At 39.6% G+C, this 20,249-nt stretch overlaps 1 protein-coding gene and 1 non-coding gene across 5 annotated transcripts in view; one reads left to right on the top strand and one right to left on the bottom strand.

Moving 5' to 3' along the window:
• Nucleotides 1–20,249, bottom strand: part of FKBP5 (FKBP prolyl isomerase 5) — a 116,148-nt gene that overhangs the window by 77,506 nt on the left and 18,393 nt on the right. The gene's annotated exons all lie outside the window — the stretch shown is intronic.
• On the top strand, nt 405–526 carry LOC115897188. The gene has a single exon (XR_004057117.1). It is a non-coding gene; the product is annotated as a small nucleolar RNA SNORA40 (small nucleolar RNA).

The raw sequence follows: 20,249 nt of genomic DNA on the forward strand, positions 1-20,249 counted from the left end.
TGGAGAGCAAGAGAACTCTGGCTGGGGTGTGTTGAGCAAGGGATGCTTGTGCGATGTCCAGAAGGTTATCAGAGATAAGGCCTGAGCTCAGGAGAGAAGTGTGGGTGACATGTCGAGGAGTCATCAGATTCTACACAATAATTAAGATAAAAAGTACTGTTGCAATTATGTACTTACTAAGCAAATAAAACCGTGGCTTTCAAACTTTTAATGTCCAAGTCTCACTTCCGATTAGGTTGAGCATTCCTAACTGGAAAAATCCAAAATCCAAGATGCTCCAAACTCTGAAACTTTTTGAATTCTAACGTGATGCCACAAGTGGAAAACTCCACACCTAACACTTCTGCTTTCTAATGGTTCAAGGTACGCACATTTTATTTCATGCACAAAATTATTAAAAATATTGTATATTGCACTGTTTTTAACTTGTGGACAAAGACTTATGGATAAATGCAAAAAATAAATCCTTTTGCAACCTAGAACTCATTGTTCAGTATGAGTTTTGATACACATAAGAAGGAATATTATGATACCTGAGACAGTTAACTGATGGGAGTATTGATAGCCATCAAGGTTGGTTCCAGGCCAAGCACAGTGGCTCAAGCCTGCAATCTCCACACTGAGGTGGGAGCATTGCTTGAAACCAGGAGTTCAAGACCAGCCTGGGCAAGAAAGTAACAAACACATCTTCACAAAAATTTAAAAATTAGCTGGGTACTGGGGCATGTGCCTGTAGCTGCAGCTACTCAGGAAGGGGAGGCTGACGCAAAAGGACTGAGCTCAGGAGTTGGAGGCTGCACTGAGCTTTGATGGCACCACTGTACTCCAGCGTGGGTAACAAAGACAGACCTGTCTCTTAAAAAAAAAAAAAAAAAGACTGATTCTAGGACTGTAAAATAGATAAACAGCATGGGATATAAGGGAAATCCTCAGCAGTATTAATTTTGCATTACAATTTCATGTTGACGATACATACGATGGCTTTTTGTTTTAATGGCTTTTATCTTGAGAACATGATGTCTAGAGTTAAAGGTACTGGCATATTCCACACATCTGTACTATTCCTGAGTGTGATCACTTAGGAACGAATATGATTTGAGCTCATTCATGTTAAGAGAGGGTGTCAAATTGAGAACCAGGCAGAACCACACCTACAGTGAAAGTAAACTGGTTGAAGAAATTAGATCCCAAAGATTCTTGGCGAATTTTGAAGTGTTCATCAGTATATCCTTATTAAAAGGAGATGACAGAAGCCAAAGTAAAAGAATTATGGGCTGACAGACAACTGGATTAAAATAAGCATCAGTTTCATTAAAAAGGGCTAACTTGAAGATAAATCTTTTGATTGCAGCTCTTTAGTGGATCTAAAGTGGCCTTGATGGACAGTGGAAGAAATCATAACATGGAATTCCTTGAATAAAAATGTATTGACTTTAAAAAAATAGCAAATTAAAAATAAAAAAATAAAAATATTGTATAACATTACCTTCAGGTGGTGTGTATAAGTACATATGAACATAAATAAATTTCATGTTTACACCTGGGTTCCATCCCCAAGATACTGTATCTCATGTATACACGTATGTACATATGGTCAATTGACAATGTCACAATGGGCTAATACATGTGATACAGTGTGGTTTGTCATAGTTATTTGCAGCAAACAACCACAGTTCCTTATTGTTTGTAGATTCTGGTGGGTACAATCATTTTAGAACACTGGATTAAAATTATGCAAATATTATGCATTACATGCCAAAATATCTTTTTTCTCTTAGAGAAATATGCAAATATTTCAAAATTTGAAAAAATCCAAGATCCAAAACACTTCTGGTCCCAAGCATTTTGGATAAATGATACTTGACAACCTGCAGTACTTTTGGCAGCATAACTGAATAATTAAAACTCAAATCGTCACTAAAGAAGTCAGCAAGACAACTATGATGGATTTTAAAAGATCTACAGCACTTAGAAAGTGTCTGAAGTTACTGCACTATTCTTCTCATTGTCTTTTAATACCACACCATACTATTGTTCAAATAAAACTATTTACTGCTCTTTTACCCCCTGAAGCAACCTGAATCCTTCTCTGGTACTTTCCTTCTTGACTTTATGCATTGCTTTTTTTTTGAGATGGAGTCTTGCTCTTGTTGCCCAGGCTGGAGTGCAATGGCACGATCTCAGCTTATTGCAACCTCCGCCTCCTGGGTTCAAGCGTTTCTCCCGCCTCAGTCTCCCAAGTAGCTGGAATTACAGGCATGTGCCACCATGCCAGCTAATTTTATGCCTCTTATCTCTCATAAGCTGTATCCAGCTTTGCACCAAGACAAGAGACCCCTTAGCTCAAAGGTACATCCGATAGGCATCACTGTTAAAGTCAGGGCAGCAGCTGGGTCCAGTGCCACGTGCTGTACCTCCAGCAACTTTGGAGGCTGAGGTGGGAGGATCGCCTGAGGCCAGGAATTGGAGTCTAGCCTGAGCAACATAGTGAAACCCTGACTCTTAAAAAAAAGTAGTTGTGAGTCAGGCTCAGTGGCTCACGACTGTAATCCCAGCACTTTGGGAGGCCGAGGCGGGCAGATCACTTGAGGCCAGGAGTTCAAGACCAGCCTGGCCAACATAGTGAGACTCCATCTCTAAAAAGAAACAGAAATTTAAAATAATAATAATAAATTAATTGAAAGCTGAAGGATAAGTAGAAGCCATTCAGCTATTTATTCAACAAATATCTACTGAACACCTACTATGTGCCAGGCACTGTTGTAGTGGAGATACAGCATTAAACAACAGGAAACAATTTCTGTCTCCATAGAACTTACATTTTGATAAGGGTGAAGACAGTAGGAATGAGCCCCTATTATTTGTCTAGGTTTTTTACAGAAAGTCATATTTCTACCTGTGCCACAGGGTAGAGTACCTTGACGTGATTCACTAGGGCTGAAGAGTTTGGTCCAAGTCTCCTGATGTTTTCTAGGAACCAGCCAACAAGGTAACATATGAGAAAAGTCTATAAACACTATACATATAGAGAATGTGTCCTATTCATTCTGTACTCCCACCACCTAGTATAAGTAAATGACACAGGAGCAGTACTCAATAAATGATGAGATGAATCACAATTTTCAAAATCACAGTCAATGTAAAGAAGGCAAAATATTAGACACTATAGAGTCAGTGCTGAAATGCCATTACAAGCTGAGTACATTCCTTCTCTAAATTTAATCTGAAAAATCTAATCTGGAGAATTACACTGTACCTGAGTGTTCAACTATAAAAGTAAAAATAAAATTCTGTTCTAATCAGGAGTACTGATTAAGAACACCCAAGCATAATTAAAATCTATCTCTGAAGTGCATTATAAGAATATGTCTGTGCATACACAACACACAGAGAATTATCTTATTAACTGGATTAGTGTGGTTTAAATATGGACAATCAAGAACAGAGGACCACACCTAGCTGCCAATATTTGAGTATACATTTACTAGCAACTGGAGGAAGAGATGTTTCAGACTTGAGACGCAGAGGGAAAAAAACCCAAGACAAAAGTTTTACGTAATACTGCATCCTCTTATAGTGCTATCTCATTAAAACACTATTATAGAAATTGTTTCCCAAAGTCCATTATATGCCTAAGAGAAAAATTGTACAAGAATAACATTTTGAGTCTGTGTAGAAAGAATAAAAAACCTTGGCCATCTTAAATCCCCACCATGAAAATATGGAAGGAAGAAAGGGCCAGTAAACTCAGATCTACCATTAACTAGCTGTGGAATCTTTGGCCCTCACTCAGTTTTTCTATCTATACCTTTCGGGGGGTTAGACTAGAATCATATCTAAGGTTTATTCCAACTCTATTATTTTGTATTTATTCATTAAAAAGTAACTTATAAATATATGTTTTACTTCTGGGGAAAATGAGGTTTGCTATGTGGAAGGAAAAACAATTTCCAAGGGATAGAAAGTTATTTTAACAATACAGAGTTCACTTTCCATTGCAATCCTCTGGCACAGTATGAATTCTGAGTTTTACCCACTTACATATGGTATTAGTTATCTAAAGATGCCATACAAATTAACACAAACAGTCCGGGCAAAGTGGCTCATGCCTGTAATCCCAGCACTTTGGGAGGCCGAGGCAGGTGGATCACTTGAGGTCAGGAGTTCGAGATTTGAGACCAGCCTGGCCAACATAGTGAAACCCCATCTCTACCAAAAATACAAAAATTAGCCGGGCATGGTGGCGCGTGCCTGTAATCCCAGCTACTCGGGAGGCTGAGGCAGGAGAATCACTTGAACCTGGGAGAGGGAGGTTGCAGTAAGGTGAGATCATGCCACTGCACTCCAGCCTGGGGAAACACAGCAAGACTCCGTCTCAAAAAAAAAAAATAAAGAAAGAAAAATAAAGAAATTAACACAAACTTAGTGGCTGAAATAACACCAATTTATCATCTTAAAATTCTGGAGATCAGAAGTCCAGAATGGGTCTCACTGGGCTAAAATCAAGGTGTTGGCAGGGCTGCATTCCTTCTGGAGGCTCTGGGAAAGAACTCATCTCCTGGCTTTTTCACATTCTAGAGGCTGCCCACATTTCTTGGCTGGTGGCCCCCTTCCTCCATCTTCAGCCAGGAATACTGCATTTCTTTGATCATTCTTCTGTAGCCATCTCTCTCTCTCTCTCTGACTATAGTTGGGAAAGTTCCTCCACTTTTAAGAACCCATGTGATTAAGTTGAGCCCATCTGGGTAACCCAGGATGATCTCCCCATTTCAAAGCCTTTAACCTTATTCACGTCTGCACAGTCCTTTCTGCCCTATAAGGTAACATATTTACAAGTTCCATTTTTGAGGAGCCATTATTCTCTCTACCACCAATACCTAATCATCCAATCAAGATCATAAGAATTTATCTCAAGCTTGGAAGTCCATTGACTTCCTCCATTTTGTACTTAGGGGGTCTCACTACATTCTTTCTTTTCTTTTTCTTTATTAATCATCCAGTTGGACAACAATATTCTAATCTAAAACAAAATTTAACATTTTATATCATTCTGAAAATGCATTCAGAAATTCAGAAAACAAAGTAAAACATCTGGTTTCTCAATTTTGTAATAAAGTTATAAGGCCAGGCGCAATGGCTCACACCTGTAATCCCAGCACTTTGGGAGGCTGAGGCAGGCAGACCACGGGGTCAGGAGTTCGAGACCAGCCTGGCCAACACGGTGAAACCCCGTTTCTAACAAAAAAAAAAAATACAAAAATTGGCCAGGCGTGGTGGCTCATGCCTGTAATCCCAGCACTTTGGGAGGCTGAGGCAGGTGGATCACGAGGTCAGGAGATCGAGACCATCCTGGCTAACATGGTGAAACCCCGTCTCTACTAAAAATACAAAAAAAAAAAAAAAAAAAAAAAAATTTGCCAGGCGTGGTGGCGGGCTCCTGTAATGCCAGCTACTCAGGAGGCTGAGGCAGGAGAATGGCGTGAACCCAGGAGGCGGAGCTTGCAGTGAGCCGAGACCACGCCACTGCACTCCAGCCTGGGCTTCAGAGCGAGACTCCATCTCAAAAAAAAAAAAAAAAAAAAAAAAATTAGCTGGGCGTGGTGGCATGTACCTGTAGTCCCAGCTCCTCAAGAGGCTGAGGTGGAAGAATCGCTTGAACCCTGGAAGCGGAGGTTGCACTGAGCTGAGATCACGCCACTGTACTCCAGCTTGGGCGACAGAGTGAGAGTCCGTCTCAAAAAAAATAATAATAGGCAAATCTGCTATATATAATGCATGAGTTACCTCAAACCCAATCACTGAAAAATTATTTTAAAAATTAGTCTCAATCCCTCATGTGATTCTGAAATTTGAGCAGCATGCTATAAACGTTGAAGAACACATGAAGTATTTTTTTTTTTTTACAGATTTTGAGACACAATTAAGCTATGATAAATTACACGTTTAAAGTATACAATTCGATAAATTCTGACATATGTACATATATCCACGAAGTCATCATGACAATTAAGATGATGAACATACCTATTACTCACAAATATTTCCCGCATAAGTCATCCATTTGCAACTCAGGTCTCCAGGTAATCTGATCTGCTTTTTGAGTAGATTTTATAGAATTCCATATAACGTGCCATTTTTTTCTGCCTTCATTTCCTTACTATAATTATATTGAGAATAAAATAAGTTGTATCAATTGTTCATTCCCTTTTATTGTTGAATAGTATTTCATCATATGAACATACCACAAATGTCTCTGTTGATGCACATTTGAATAGATTCAATTCTTGCCTATTACAAATAAACCTGCCACGTATTTGTAAACAAATCTTTATGTGGTCATATGTATTCATTCCTCTTGGATAAATGCCTAGGAGCAAAATAGTTGGGTCACTTGGTAGTGTCAGTTTTAAGTCCTTAAGAAAATGTCAAACTGTTTTCCAAAGTGGTTGTACCATTTTACATTCCCACCACAAGTGCATGAGTTTCAGCTGCTCCACATCCTCACCAACACTTGTTACTGTCAGGCTTTTAAACTGAAGACACTGTAATGTCTTCTCTAAATTTAATCTGAAAAATCTTATCTGGAGATTAGACACTATAATGTCTTCAGTTTAAAAGCCTGAAGCCTAAAAGTGTTGGTAAGGATGTAATGGTATATTCTTATAGTTTTAGTCTGCATTTCACTAATGACTAATGATGTTGATCATCTTTTATGTGCTTATTTGCCATTCATGTATCTTTTCTGACAAAACATCTGTTCAAATCTTTTGCTTATTTTTTTTACTAGGTTGTTTGCTTTATTGAGTGTTTTTTCTTTTCTTTTCTTTTCTTTTTTTTTTTTTTTTGTTGGAGACAGAGTCTCACTCTGACAACCAGGCTGGAGTGCAGGGGCGCAATCTGTTGACTGTTCACTGCAACCTCTGCCTCCTGAGTTGAAGCGATTCTCGTGACTCAACCTCCCAAGTAGGTGGGATTACAGGTGCCTGCCACCATACCTGGCTGATTTTTGTATTTTTAGTAGAGATGGGGTTTTGCCATATTGGCCAGGCTGGTCTTGAACTCTTGGCCTCAAGTGATCTACCCGCCTTGGCCTCCCAAAGTGTTGGGATTACAGGCAGGAGACACTGCGACTGGCCTTATTGTTGAGTTTTGAGAATTCCTTACATATTCTAAATACAAGTCTTTTATCAGAATATCTTCCATAAATATTTCCTCCCAGTCTGGGGCTTGTCCTTTTATTCCCTTAAACATGGCTTTCAAAGAGATATTCTTAATATTAATGAAGTCCAATTTATCATTTTTTTCTTTTATAAATCATGCTTTTGGTGTTATACCTAAGAAATCTTTACCAAACCTAAAGTCACAAAGATTTTCTTCCAGAGATTTTATAAATTTGGGCTTTACATTTGAGTCTATGATCAATTTTGAGTTAACTTTTATGTATGATGTAAGGTATGAATCAAGATTCACTTTTTTTTTTTTTTTTGAGACGGAGTCTCGCTATGTCGCCCAGGCTGGAGTGCAGTGGCCGGATCTCAGCTCACTGCAAGCTCCGCCTCCCGGGTTTACGCCATTCTCCTGCCTCAGCCTCCCGAGTAGCTGGGACTACAGGCGCCCGCCACCACACCCGGCTAGTTTTTTTTTTTTTTTTTTTTGTATTTTTTAGTAGAGACGGGGTTTCACTGTGTTAGCCAGGATGGTCTCGATCTCCTGACCTCGTGATCCGCCCGTCTCGGCCTCCCAAAGTGCTGGGATTACAGGCTTGAGCCACCACGCCCGGCAAGATTCACTTTTTTATATATGAAGACCAAATTGTTCCAAAACCTTTGTTTTTGAAAGGACAATACTCTTTCCATTTAATTGCCTTGGAAGCTTCTTCATAAATCAATTGACCATATTTTTTTTTCTGGACTTTTCTATTCTGTTCCATGGATCTGTTTATCTTTACACCAGTTACCACAAATACCATGTTTTAATCACTGCAACTATAAGTTTTGGAAATCAGTGTTAAATCTTCCATCTCTGTTGTCCTTTATCAAAGTAGTTTTGGCAATTCTAGGTCTTTGCATTTCCATATGAATTTTAAAACCAGCCATCACTTTCTACACTTTCTATTATCTATGAGTAAAACTGATGACAAAAAGGGACTGATGACAAAAAAATTAAAAAATGATCGAAGTCACTTTAAATGCATTGACGCTGTTTTTTTGGTTTTTTTTTTTGTTGTTGTTGTTTTTTTGAGACCAAGTTTTGCTCTTGTTGCTCAGGCTGGAGTGCAATGAAGCAATCTCAGCTCACCCCAACCTCTGCCTCCCAGGTTCAAGTGATTCTCCTGCCTCAGCCTCCCAAGTAGCTGGGATTATAGGCATGCACCACCACGCCTGGCTGATTTTGTATTTTTAGTAGAGACGGGGTTTCTCCATGTTGGTCAGACTGGTCTCAAACTCCCGACCTCAGGTGATCCGCCCGCCTTGGCCTTCTAAAGCGCTGGGATTACAGGCGTGAGCCACCGCACCTGGCCAACACTGACACTATTTTGTGAACAAAAATACGATCTATCTTAGTAAATGTCCTGTGTGCAATTGAAAGGAATGTGTATTCTGCTTGTATTGGGTAGAATACTATGTAAATGTCAATTAGGTTAGTTGATAATGTAGTTCACATCTTCTAAATTATTTTTTGTCTACTTGTTCTATCAATTATTGAGAGAGGCGAGGTATTGAAATCTCCAACTATAATTTTAGATCTATTTGTCCTTTCAGTTCTGTCAGTTTCTGATTCATGTATCTTGAAGCTCTGTTATTAGGTGCATATTTACAACTATTAATTTCACTTGAAAGCAGCCAATCATGAAAGGCCATACATTATACGATCCCATTTATACGAAAGGTTCAGAATAGGCAAATTCACGGAGACAGAAAGTAGACTGGTGGTTGCTTAAGGTTAGGGGAAACAGGAGGAAATGGGGAGTGGGAGATTTCTTTTCAGGGTTATAAATGTTCCCAAGTGGGACAGCAGTAATAGTTGCACAAATCTGGAAATATGCTGGAAACCACTGAATTATATACTTTATTTTTGATTTACCTTATTCTATTTTATGTATGTATTTATTTATAGAGATATGGTGTCTCGCAACGTTGAGCAGGCCGGTCTTGAACTCCTGGTCCCAAATGATCCTCCCATCTCAGCCTCCCAATGTACTGGGATTACAGGCAGGAGCCACCACACCAGGCCTGAACTGTACACTTTAAAGGGGAGAATATTATGGTATGTGAACTTTATCTCAATTAAGCTGTTAAAAAATTATTCTACTGAATGGATGACCATAATTCATGAATGATATACATTGCTTCCAACTTATTAATACTCTGTAACACTGCTATGAACATTTTTGTGCCTAAGCTTTTATCATATGTAACTGAAAGTATGGCTTCTTGGCTGGGCACGGTGACTCATGCCTGATCCCAGGCACTTTGGGAGGCTTCTGAAGCAGGCAGATCGCCTGAGGTCACGAGTTCAAGACTAGCCCGACCAACATGGTGAAACCCCGTCTCTACTAAAAATACAAAAATTAGCCGGGTGTGGTGGCAGATGCCTGTAATTCCAGCTACTCAGGAGGCTAAGGCAGGAGAATCTCTTGAAACCGGGTGGCAGTTGCAGTGAGCAGAGATCGAGCCATTGCACTCCAGCCTGGGCGACAAGAGCAAAACTCCATCTCAAAAAAAAAAAAAAAGTATGGCTTCTTGAACACAGTCTGCTTGAGTGAGAATGTTAGCTTGACAACACGGCAGCAGTATGGTGCTGTGCAAGTCACTCACCTTCTCTGTGCCATGGTTTCCCTGTCTAAAACACAAGGCTATCATTTACCAACGTCTCTTGGGATTGTGAGGACTAAAGTAATGCACATAAAGGGCTTTCTACAGTGTCTGTTACATGGTAAACTTTCAACATTAGTAGCAGTAGATGTTGTAATTATCATTTAGTTTGTGTTACTTTCTCTTTTTTTTTTAATTTTTTTTTTTTTTTTTTTTTCTTTAGAGCGACAAGGTCTTGCTATGTTGCCCAGGCTGATCTCAAATTCTTGGGCTCAAGTGATCCTCCTGCCTCAGTCTCCCAAGTTGCTGAGATTTACATGGAAAAGCCACTGTGGCTGGCTAGTTTGTATTATTTTAAGAAGATTTCCAGAAGTGGTATGACCTCGTCAAAAACCATGAGCATTTACACGTCTGATTTTTTTTTTTTTTTTTTTTTTTGAGACAGAGTTTCGCTCTGTTGCTCAGGCTGGAGTACAGTGGCACAGTCATGGCTCACTACAGCCTCAACCTCCTAGGCTCAAATGATCCTCCCACCTCAGCCTTCTGAGTAGCTGGGATTAGAGACATGCAGAACCACACCCGGTTAATTTTTTATTTTATTTTTTTTTGTAGAGACAAGGTTGCACTATGTTGCCCAGGCTGTTCCTGAACTCCTGGGCTCAAGCAATCCTCCCACCTCAGCCTCCCAAAGTGCTGGGATTACAGGTGTGAGCCATCACACCTGGCTGTGTCCAAATATATTTCAACAAACTATATCTCAAATTGGGTATACTAATATTTGGTGCCACTAGTAAGTATATATAAATGTATAAGAGAACAAGGATTACCTAGCTATCATAATTACAGTAAATTTGTTTTGTTAATAGGAATCTCATTTCAATTGTGCATTCATTTTTGCTACTTTTGGCCCTTAGTTGTTTAAAAGCCAATAGTTTTCTAATTATCCTGTGAATCCTACACACCATGAATACCTACTGAATATGAAATGTCTGTAAGACCCTCTTCTAGAGGCTACACAGAAAACTGAAATAAGTTAGCCCAAGGATTTTTTGTGAAGGCAAAGAAACATTTTAATTCCAAATAATTATGATTAGGTAGAAGAGAGCTACAAAGTGTTTCTGAGGGTCCAAAGGAGGCAGAAGATGGCAGTGTCTGAGCTAGCCCTCAAAGGATTGGCATACTTTCAACCAGCAAGGGTGTGGCAAGAGTCAAATCAAGGCTGGTAAAAGAACACAGCACGCTTCAAGCCTAAGCAGCTTAAGTACAAAGTGGCTCGGGGCAGAAGTGATGAGAGAGCAAGAGCACAAAGAGGACCCTCTAAAACAGAGCCAGTCACCATGTGAGCTGAGGGGGAGGGCTTCTCACAGGGCAAACTGTACAGAAAGACACGAAGACACACAGCATCATGACCCATCCAGGGAGCTGCATGTGATCCCATTTGGCTAAAGTGAAGGGTACATGTGGGAAAGAAGCAGATGATGCTAAATAAAGAGGCAGAGGCCTGACTGTGAAGGACCTTGTGTGCCAAAATAAAGTACGTGAACATTATCCCAAAGGCAACAGGGAACTGAGGCATTTTTAAGAAAAGAAGTGACAAGCAGACTAGCTTTAAGAAAAAATTACTCTGGAACTCCAATAGTTTCCCATCTTACACAGGATAAAACCCAAAGTCCTTCTTATGCTTAATACCCTATATATGCTGATCATTGGCTATCTCTGAAATTATTTCTCCTTATCCCCTCACTCACTGCTCTGGCTACAGTGGCCTTCCTGCTGCCTCCTCCCATGTGCCCTTTCCTCAGGGCCTTTGCACTTGCTCTCCCCTCTACCTGGAACTCTTTCCTGGAGAGCAGCAGAGCTCGCTCCCTTACTCCCTTCAGGTCTGCCTTCATGTTCAAACCTTTTCTCATCAGAGTTGCTTTTACTGTTACCAGAAATAAAAGAGCAAAAATCGACTATAATCAGCCCCACTATATCTTCTTCCAGTGTATTTATAGTATTTGTATACTGCCTGTTTCTCCTTACTAGAATATAAGCTCTATGATGGATCCCTTCAATAAAAATGTGACATTGAGATTGTTATTACTGTCACGTCCAGACAGCAAATCTAAGGGACGAGCTAAGTAAATCTATCCATGGATATACTGCTAGTGAACAGTGGAACCAGGGAGAATGACTCCGGAGCTTGCACTCTAACTATTTTACATACTGACTCCCCCCGTAGTGTCACAGGTCCCTGACTCTGATTCTAAAGCATTTCCTGTTAACAGGCTCCATGCTGACAAGCACTAAACCAGCAAAAAGTCTGAATTCATAGTATGTCCTTCTAAAAAGATGGTGATTCTTATAATTCGTATTTGCCAGGTTTTAAGTGCCAGGAATATTTTTTAAATAATCAATTAAAATGTACAAAGTATCTTGACTTTTACCTATCCAAAAATTAGCCATTTTTTTTTTAGACCCACAGATATTCAAACAAGATGAAAATATTTTATGAACTAAAAGGAACACAGCATATGACACCAAAAACTACTTTCCCAAGACCCTTTTTCAGATACCACATTCAATTTCAGGAATAAAACTCAACATCTTTAAAATAATCATCAAAATTTTCTGACATGCCACTCCAGGAGGAAGAACAATGTGGTATCTATAGGAAAACATCCAACAAATACAATATCATATGCACAGTAAAGAATGAAAAGGGCCGGGCGCGGTGGCTCAAGCCTGTAATCCCAGCACTTTGGGAGGCCGAGACGGGCGGATCACGAGGTCAGGAGATCGAGACCATCCTGCCTAACACGGTGAAACCCCATCTCTACTAAAAAATACAAAAAACTAGCCGGGCGAGGTGGCGGGCGCCTGTAGTCCCAGCTACTCGGAGGCTGAGGCAGGAGAATGGCATAAACCCGGGAGGCGGAGCTTGCAGTGAGCTGAGAACCGGCCACTGCACTCCAGCCCGGGCGACAGAGGGAGACTCCGTCTCAAAAAAAAAAAAAAAAAAGAATGAAAGGTAGGCCACAGTAACGTTTCTCTTTATTCTTTCCCCACTCCCGAAATTATTAAATTTCCTCTCTGCCTGGGCATTCTTTCATCCCATCTCCCATTACTATCAGTATCCTCTCCTTAAAATGTAGTTCTCAATCAACAGCTGTTCCCATCAACCACTTCATACCAGAACTCATCCACTCTTACTTTCAACTACTACCTCTATCAGTATAACTCCCAAATCCTAATAGAGGTAGTAGCTGAAATTAAAAGTGCCATAATTTCTCCCTCTTTCCTTCTCCAATCTTTGATTTCTCTCACTTCAGGACCCTTTTATTTCCTGACGTTTTTAAGGAAAAATAACTTTTTCAAAATTGGTCCCTTCTCCATTTACTTCATAATCTGTATTATCTGGCCATTCTCCTAGGTTTGCAACTTCAATATAATTTTTCTCCACTTAATCAATAGGACCTGCCAACTATTCATTGTGTTTCTTATCTTACTTTCGGCTCCATAGCCATCACCACATTTTGCGTTTTCTTCCCTTCCTTCGTGAATAGTTCTCCAGAGGACCTGCCTACCTCCAGACGGCTCACTCACTCCCACTCATTCTGTATACACTGCTAGTGAAGCCTTTCTGACAGCACGCCCACCATATTACTCTCTAATTCCCAGACCTTAAATAGTGCCCCAGCACAACAAATCTAAACTCAAACCAGCACTCAGGATCTTCCGCTCCTTTAGAACGTCACTAGTAAATGTTCATCCTTTTTTTTTTTTTTTTTATAGAGGAGTCTTGCTCTGTCACCAAGCTGGAGTGCAGCGGTGCGATCTCAGCTTACTGCAACCTCCACCTCCCAGGTTCAAGCAATTCTCCTGTCTCAGCCTCCCAAGTAGCTGGGACTACAGGAGCTAGCCACCATGCCCAGCTACTTTTTTTTGTATTTTTAGTAGAGATGGGGTTTCACCATGCTTGCCAGAATGGTCTCAATCTCTTGACTTCATGATCCGCCCCCGCTCAGCCTCCCAAAGTGCTGGGATTATAAGCATGAGCCACCGCACCCGGCTGTAAATGTTTATCTTAAACATTCTAAAAAGATAAAAACCTAGAAACCCAACATTCTGATCTTCCACATCTGAATCTGTACAAAGCACACTATGGGTCTATAGAGGTCATAGTACAACATCTTCTACCTAACTTCCACAGATCACATCAGGCAATGGAACTATAGATAGTCCCCAACTTATGGCTTGGGTTACGAGTTTCAACTTTATGATGGTGAGAAGGCGATACACATTCAGTAGAAACAGTACTCCAAGCACCCATACGACTATTCTGCTTTTCACTTTCAGTTTTCAATAAATTATGTGAGACATTCAACACATTATGAAATAGGCATTCTATTAGATGGTTTTGCCCAACTGTAGGCTAATTTAAGTGTTCTGAGCACGTGTAAGGTAGGCTATGATGTTCAGTAGGTTAGGTACATTAAATGCATTTTCAACTTGTGATATTTTCTATTTACAATGAGTTTATCAGGAGGTAAAACCATCATAAGCCAAGGAACATATATATTACCTAATCTATCATCTTCTGAACATCTCAAGTTACCATGACAAGGATTCATTTTCAGAAGTTTAATCCTTCTAATCCACAAAATTAAAGTGTGTACAGTTATCAGAAAAATAACACTTCATATCTTTAGTAAGAGTACAAATTAGTAGAATATTTTTAAGGGCAAATTTCCCAATGTCTACTGAAAGTTTATGTGCAAATATCCTTTAGCCCAGCAATACCACTTCCAGGAAATAACCCGCAGATATTCTCACAGAAGCAAGCAAAAATACATGCAGAAACACTACTATTATAGTTAAAAAAAAAAGCGGGGGGAGGGAGTGGATTTCCTTAATAGACTTCTATTATACATCTCTACAATGGAATATTATACAATTAAAAATAAAGACAGTTACAAATGAATTGATATGGAAAGTTTAAGAATGCCATGAAGGGGAAAAAAAGCTATTTATAGAACAGAATATAAATATTCTATTTGTGTAAAGAAAATGTATATGAAGGCTGGGCGTGGTGGCTCACGCCTGTAATCCCAACACTTTGGGAGGCTGAAGCAGATGGATCACGAGGTGAAGAGATCAAGACCATCCTGGCCAACATAGTGAAACCCCGTCTCTACTACAAATACAAAAATTAGCTGGGCATGGTGGCGGGCGCCTATAATGTCAGCTACTCGGGAGGCTGAGGCAGGAGAGTCCCTTGAACTCGGGAGGCGGAGGTTGCAGTAAGCCAAGATCGCACCACTGCACTCCAGCCTGGGAGACAGAGCGAGACTCTGTCTCAAAGAAAAAGGAAAAGAAAAAAGAAAAGAAAATGTATATGAAGAGAAAATACCTAGAAAAAAATATAGTAAGCCATTAATAGTAGCTAATTCTGGAGAATGGGGCTCAGGGGAAGAAACAATAAATTTTCACTTGTTTTATGTGTGTGTGCATACATACATGCATGCCTTTTAAAAAAATAATCAGTTTATTAAATTCACATTAATAAAGAAAACTGAGTACAGCAAAGGCTCGTAACCTTAGATGAATATAATTGAACTTGATTATCCATAGTACAATAAATATGAGCTACTAAAAGTACTTAATGAAAAACTCATCCATTCATTCAACTATTTATGGAACACTTACTATGCGTCAAGCATTGTGCCTGACACAATGGTGAACAAGAAAGACCTAGTCCCTGCTCCCAAGGAACTTACAGAAAGGCCTTTTGGACTCCATTTTTCCTGTCTCCCCTGTAAGAACCATTCTGACTTACAAGTGTGTGCTCTCATTATGCCTATTATGCTTATGGCTCCCATAAGACAAATATTAATTAATAGAATCATTATATCAACAAAAAAGAATCCTTAAAATGATTAACCCATTTCCTCCATAATTAATTTTTAAAGTTATTAGAAGCATAATCTGTGGAAAGAACAACTCAACAAGCACTCTTTCAAATAAACAAGAAGTAACCTAGTTGGCTGGGCGCAGTGGCTCATGCCTATAATCCCAACACTTTGGGAGGCCGAGGCAGGTGGATCACCTGAGGTCAAGAATTCGAGATCAGCCTGGCCAACATGGTGAAACCCCATCTCTACTAAAAACACAAAAATCAGTCAGGCATGGTGGCGGGCGCCTGTAATTCCAGCTACTCAGGAAGCTGAGGCAGGCTGAGAATCACTTGAACTCAGGAGGCAGATGTTGCAGTGAGCTGAGATCCCGCCACCGCACTCCAGCCTGGGTGACAGAGTGAGACTCTGTTTTGAAAAGAAAGTAACCTAAATGTTAAATGAAGTTTAAGGGAAGAACATTCAAAAATTAGCTAAGAACATTCAAAAAGGGAAAAAAACTATAGGATATTTTTATTTTATTTTCTTCACTAATTTAATTTTTCTACAATGAGCATGTACCACAGTAAGAAAGTAACAGTTATTATTCAAAAAGAATCCCCTATGGCAACAACAGATCAGCTACTGCATAAAATCCAATTCTTCTTCCCACTATACCCGGCCCTTTATGGTCTGGCCTTGCTGAGATTCCTTGTGTCAGCCCAGAGCCCACTCCCCTTTATGCGAAACAGCATCCCGGGACTTTCCTCCGGGAAGCCCTGCTCCTCACCTCTTAGGCTAGGCCCAGTGCCCATTTTTTGTCAGTCAGTGCTTTCTATCCCTTTGGTTACCACAACAGTTCAGGGGTAAACACACGACCCTAACAGACCAAAACCAAAATCAATCTTGAAAAGAGACTAATTTTAATGAAACTATTAAATTGATTATAAGTAAGTGACATGCAATACACCTAAAAATCCTTTTAAAAACCTTTGTAATAAATGGAATTTTCACTTAATGTGGCCCCTAAATATTTTGTGTGACTATAATTTCAAATCATAAAACTGGAACAGAATAGTTGTAAGTCACTTCTTTTGTTAAAATGCACAACAATAAAACAACAATATATAATGACATAATTTCCATTTCTAAGAAGCTATTAGAGCTTCATGATTGTCTTAAAGAATTGGAATGTTAAATTCCTGTCAATCACATCCTGTTAAAATACTAAGTATAGAAACAGTAAGAAAATGCAGCTCAACCAGGCATATACATTAGTCACATTTCCTCTGACAATTTTTTTTATAACTTCAAAACTAAAGACTCCTGTAGGAAGGATTTTATAAGGAACCTAAAATGCGACAATACCTAAGAAAACATTTGAGATGCAATTAACTTTCCAAAAAAAGTGTAATCAATTAATCATTTTCTTCTCAACTCTAAGAAAGCTATAGAATATATTAATAAATCACAGGAAAACAAAGTTAAATTCAGTGTATGAAAACAGAAGTTAACCATTAGAACTCCTTAAGACTGAAATAGGCTATCCTGTAAAACAGGGACCTCCTCTTCCTTGGAACTAAGCTAAAACTAAAACTCTGGAATTCTCTGGAAATAAGACATCCTTGAGGAATTCAATTGATGTGCCAGCTGTTTTGTTTCTTGAAAGAATATAGCTGAATACATACAATAATCTGTTGCCTTTTTTTCTAGCATTGCACAATGTTCCTGGCCTACAATGCACATACTGTATCTATTATCATATTTAAGCATCTGACAGCATTATTATAAGAATCCTTAATATTCATCTCTAATTAAATACATACATAAATTTTTCAGTTTTCAAAAGAGCATGGCTTTCAGTAAAGTATCATATATATTTTTTCCACAGTCTAAATACAATACATTTCCTGAACTTTTAGCTTTCAGTTTCCTGTTCGTCAGTGGCTACAGCTCTAGAGGCAATACATAAACACACCCCAGCCATGGTATTTCCACTTTTGACAACAGTGGACATGAACTTAATATGACCAATATAATTACACTGCATAGAATGGTACCTGATGGCTAAGAGAGCAACAGAAGAAATTAAATAATTTTCAAAACTGGAAATATAAATTATGTTCCATATGTAAGAATTCACATAACAAACCTCTTCTAACTTACGGCTCAGAAAAAGTTTCTCTCTTCTGAAAAACTGAAAAAACTTTCTTTATTGGACAATAACTATAAAACCCACCCTGTTTCCTTTTTTCTCTTGCTTGCCAGGAAGCTCAGAGCTAAATTTAATGTTCAAACACAGAAACTATCTTGCCTCAGATTACTGGTGTAAAGATTTCTTCCCATTCCCTTCATTCTGCTCATTATTTCTCAAGTAATTTATGCTCATTTTCTGTCTTTGTTTTTAATGGTCTTTGCCTGTTTTGCTTTAAACACAAACTATCGGCCGGGCGCGGTGGCTCAAGCCTGTAATCCCAGTACTTTGGGAGGACGAGACGGGCGGATCACGAGGTCAGGAGATCGAGACCATCCTGGCTAACACAGTGAAACCCCCTCTCTACTAAAAAATACAAAAATCTAGCTGGGCGAGGTGGCGGGCGCCTGTAGTCTCAGCTACTCGGGAGGCTGAGGCAGGAGAATGGCGTAAACCCGGGAGGCGGAGCTTGCAGTGAGCTGAGATCCGGCCACTGCACTCCAGCCCGGGCAACAGAGCGAGACTCCGTCTCAAAAATAAATAAATAAATAAATAAATAAATAAATAAAATCACAAACTATCAAATCTTTTTCAATGAATAGGTTAATATAAATTATAAATTAAGCAAAACTTAATGACCTTAGTTTGTATCTTCACATCACTGCATAACTTGTTAATGCAATTTATAAAAAATGGAGGTTCTAAAAGGTATCTTTGCTGTTTTAAAGTTAATTATTTCACGATTCATGATTCACTTTTAGAAAAGCCAATGATAATTTTTTAAATAAAAGAATGATAGAATGAAACAAGGATCAAAACTTAAACTACTAAATTAGAGACACTGAATTAGGAGGATTCAAAATTTTTTAATGTTTTAAATTTACTGACAAAATTGGTCTGGCAAAGCTAGATAACTATCATAAAAAATTAACTTACATAAAGTGTATTAAATTATCAGCAGGCACAGTGGCTCATGCCTCTGATCCTAACACTTTGGGAGGCCGAGGCGGGTGGATCACCTGAGGTTAGGAGTTCGAAACCAGCCTGGCCAATATGGTGAAACCCCGTCTCTACTAAAAATCAAAAAAAAAATTAGCCGAATGTAGTGGCGGGCACCTGTAATCCCAGCTACTTGGAGGCACAAGAATCGCTTGAACCTTGGGAGGTGGAGGTTGCAGTGAGAAAAGATCGTGCCACTGCACTCCAGCCTGGGCAACAAAGCGAGACTCCGTCTAAAAAACGAAAAAGAAAAGAAAAGAAAAACTCATATACTGCTATCTGTGTCATTAGCTGCAGAGTAGACAATAGGTATAAAAAATATTGAAACAGTCTAGGAATCTAAGAAAAAGGGGAAAACTCAGTCACATATTTAAAAAATATAAACGCACACATACACATGAAAATATTTCATGTATGGTAATACCAAAGTTTGTTAACTGGAGATAAAAGCAAGGTATTAATGAAATTAATAAGCCAGCTGCAGTGGTTCGCCTGTAATCCCAGCACTTTCCCAGGCCAAAGTGAGACGATCCACTGAGCCCAGGAGTTTGAGACCAGCCTGGGCAAAATGGTAAAACCAAACTCTGTCTCCACAAAAAACAGAAAAGTTAGTTGGGCATGGTGGTGTGCACCTGTAGTCCCATCTACTTGGGTGGCTGAGGTGGAAGGATTGCTTGAGCCTGGGAGGCAGAGGATGCAGTGAGCTGAGATAGCATCACTGCACTTCAGCCTGGGTAACACAGTGCAACCCTGTCTCAAAAAAAAAATAAATAAATAAACAAAACAGTTAGGTTAAAAGAAACTACAATCCAAAAAGACAAATCTGGCCAAAATCTTAAAAAATATATCATGAATTGGGAGGCCGAGACGGGCGGATCACGAGGTCAGGAGATCAAGACCATCCTGGCTAACATGGTGAAACCCCGTCTCTACTAAAAAAATACAAAAAAAACTAGCCGGGCGAGGTGGTGGGCGCCTGTAGTCCCAGCTACTCGGGAGGCTGAGGCAGGAGAATGGCGTAAACTCGGGAGGCGGAGCTTGCAGTGAGCTGAGATCCGGCCACTGCACTCCAGCCCGGGGGACAGAGCGAGACTCCGTCTCAAAAAAAAAAAAAAAAAAAAAAAATTAATATATATATATCATGAATTGGCCGGGCGCGGTGGCTCAAGCCTGTAATCCCAGCACTTTGCGAGGCTGAGACGGGCGGATCACGAGGTCAGGAGACCGAGACCATCCCGGTTAACACGGTGAAACCCTGTCTCTACTAAAATATACAAAAAACTAGCCGGGCGAGGTGGCGGACACCTGTAGTCCCAGCTACTGGTGAGGCTGAGGCAGGAGAATGGCGTAAACCGAGGAGGCGGA

The sequence above is a fragment of the Rhinopithecus roxellana genome, chromosome 4 (assembly GCF_007565055.1).
Source record: "Rhinopithecus roxellana isolate Shanxi Qingling chromosome 4, ASM756505v1, whole genome shotgun sequence".
NCBI lineage: Eukaryota > Metazoa > Chordata > Mammalia > Primates > Cercopithecidae > Rhinopithecus > Rhinopithecus roxellana.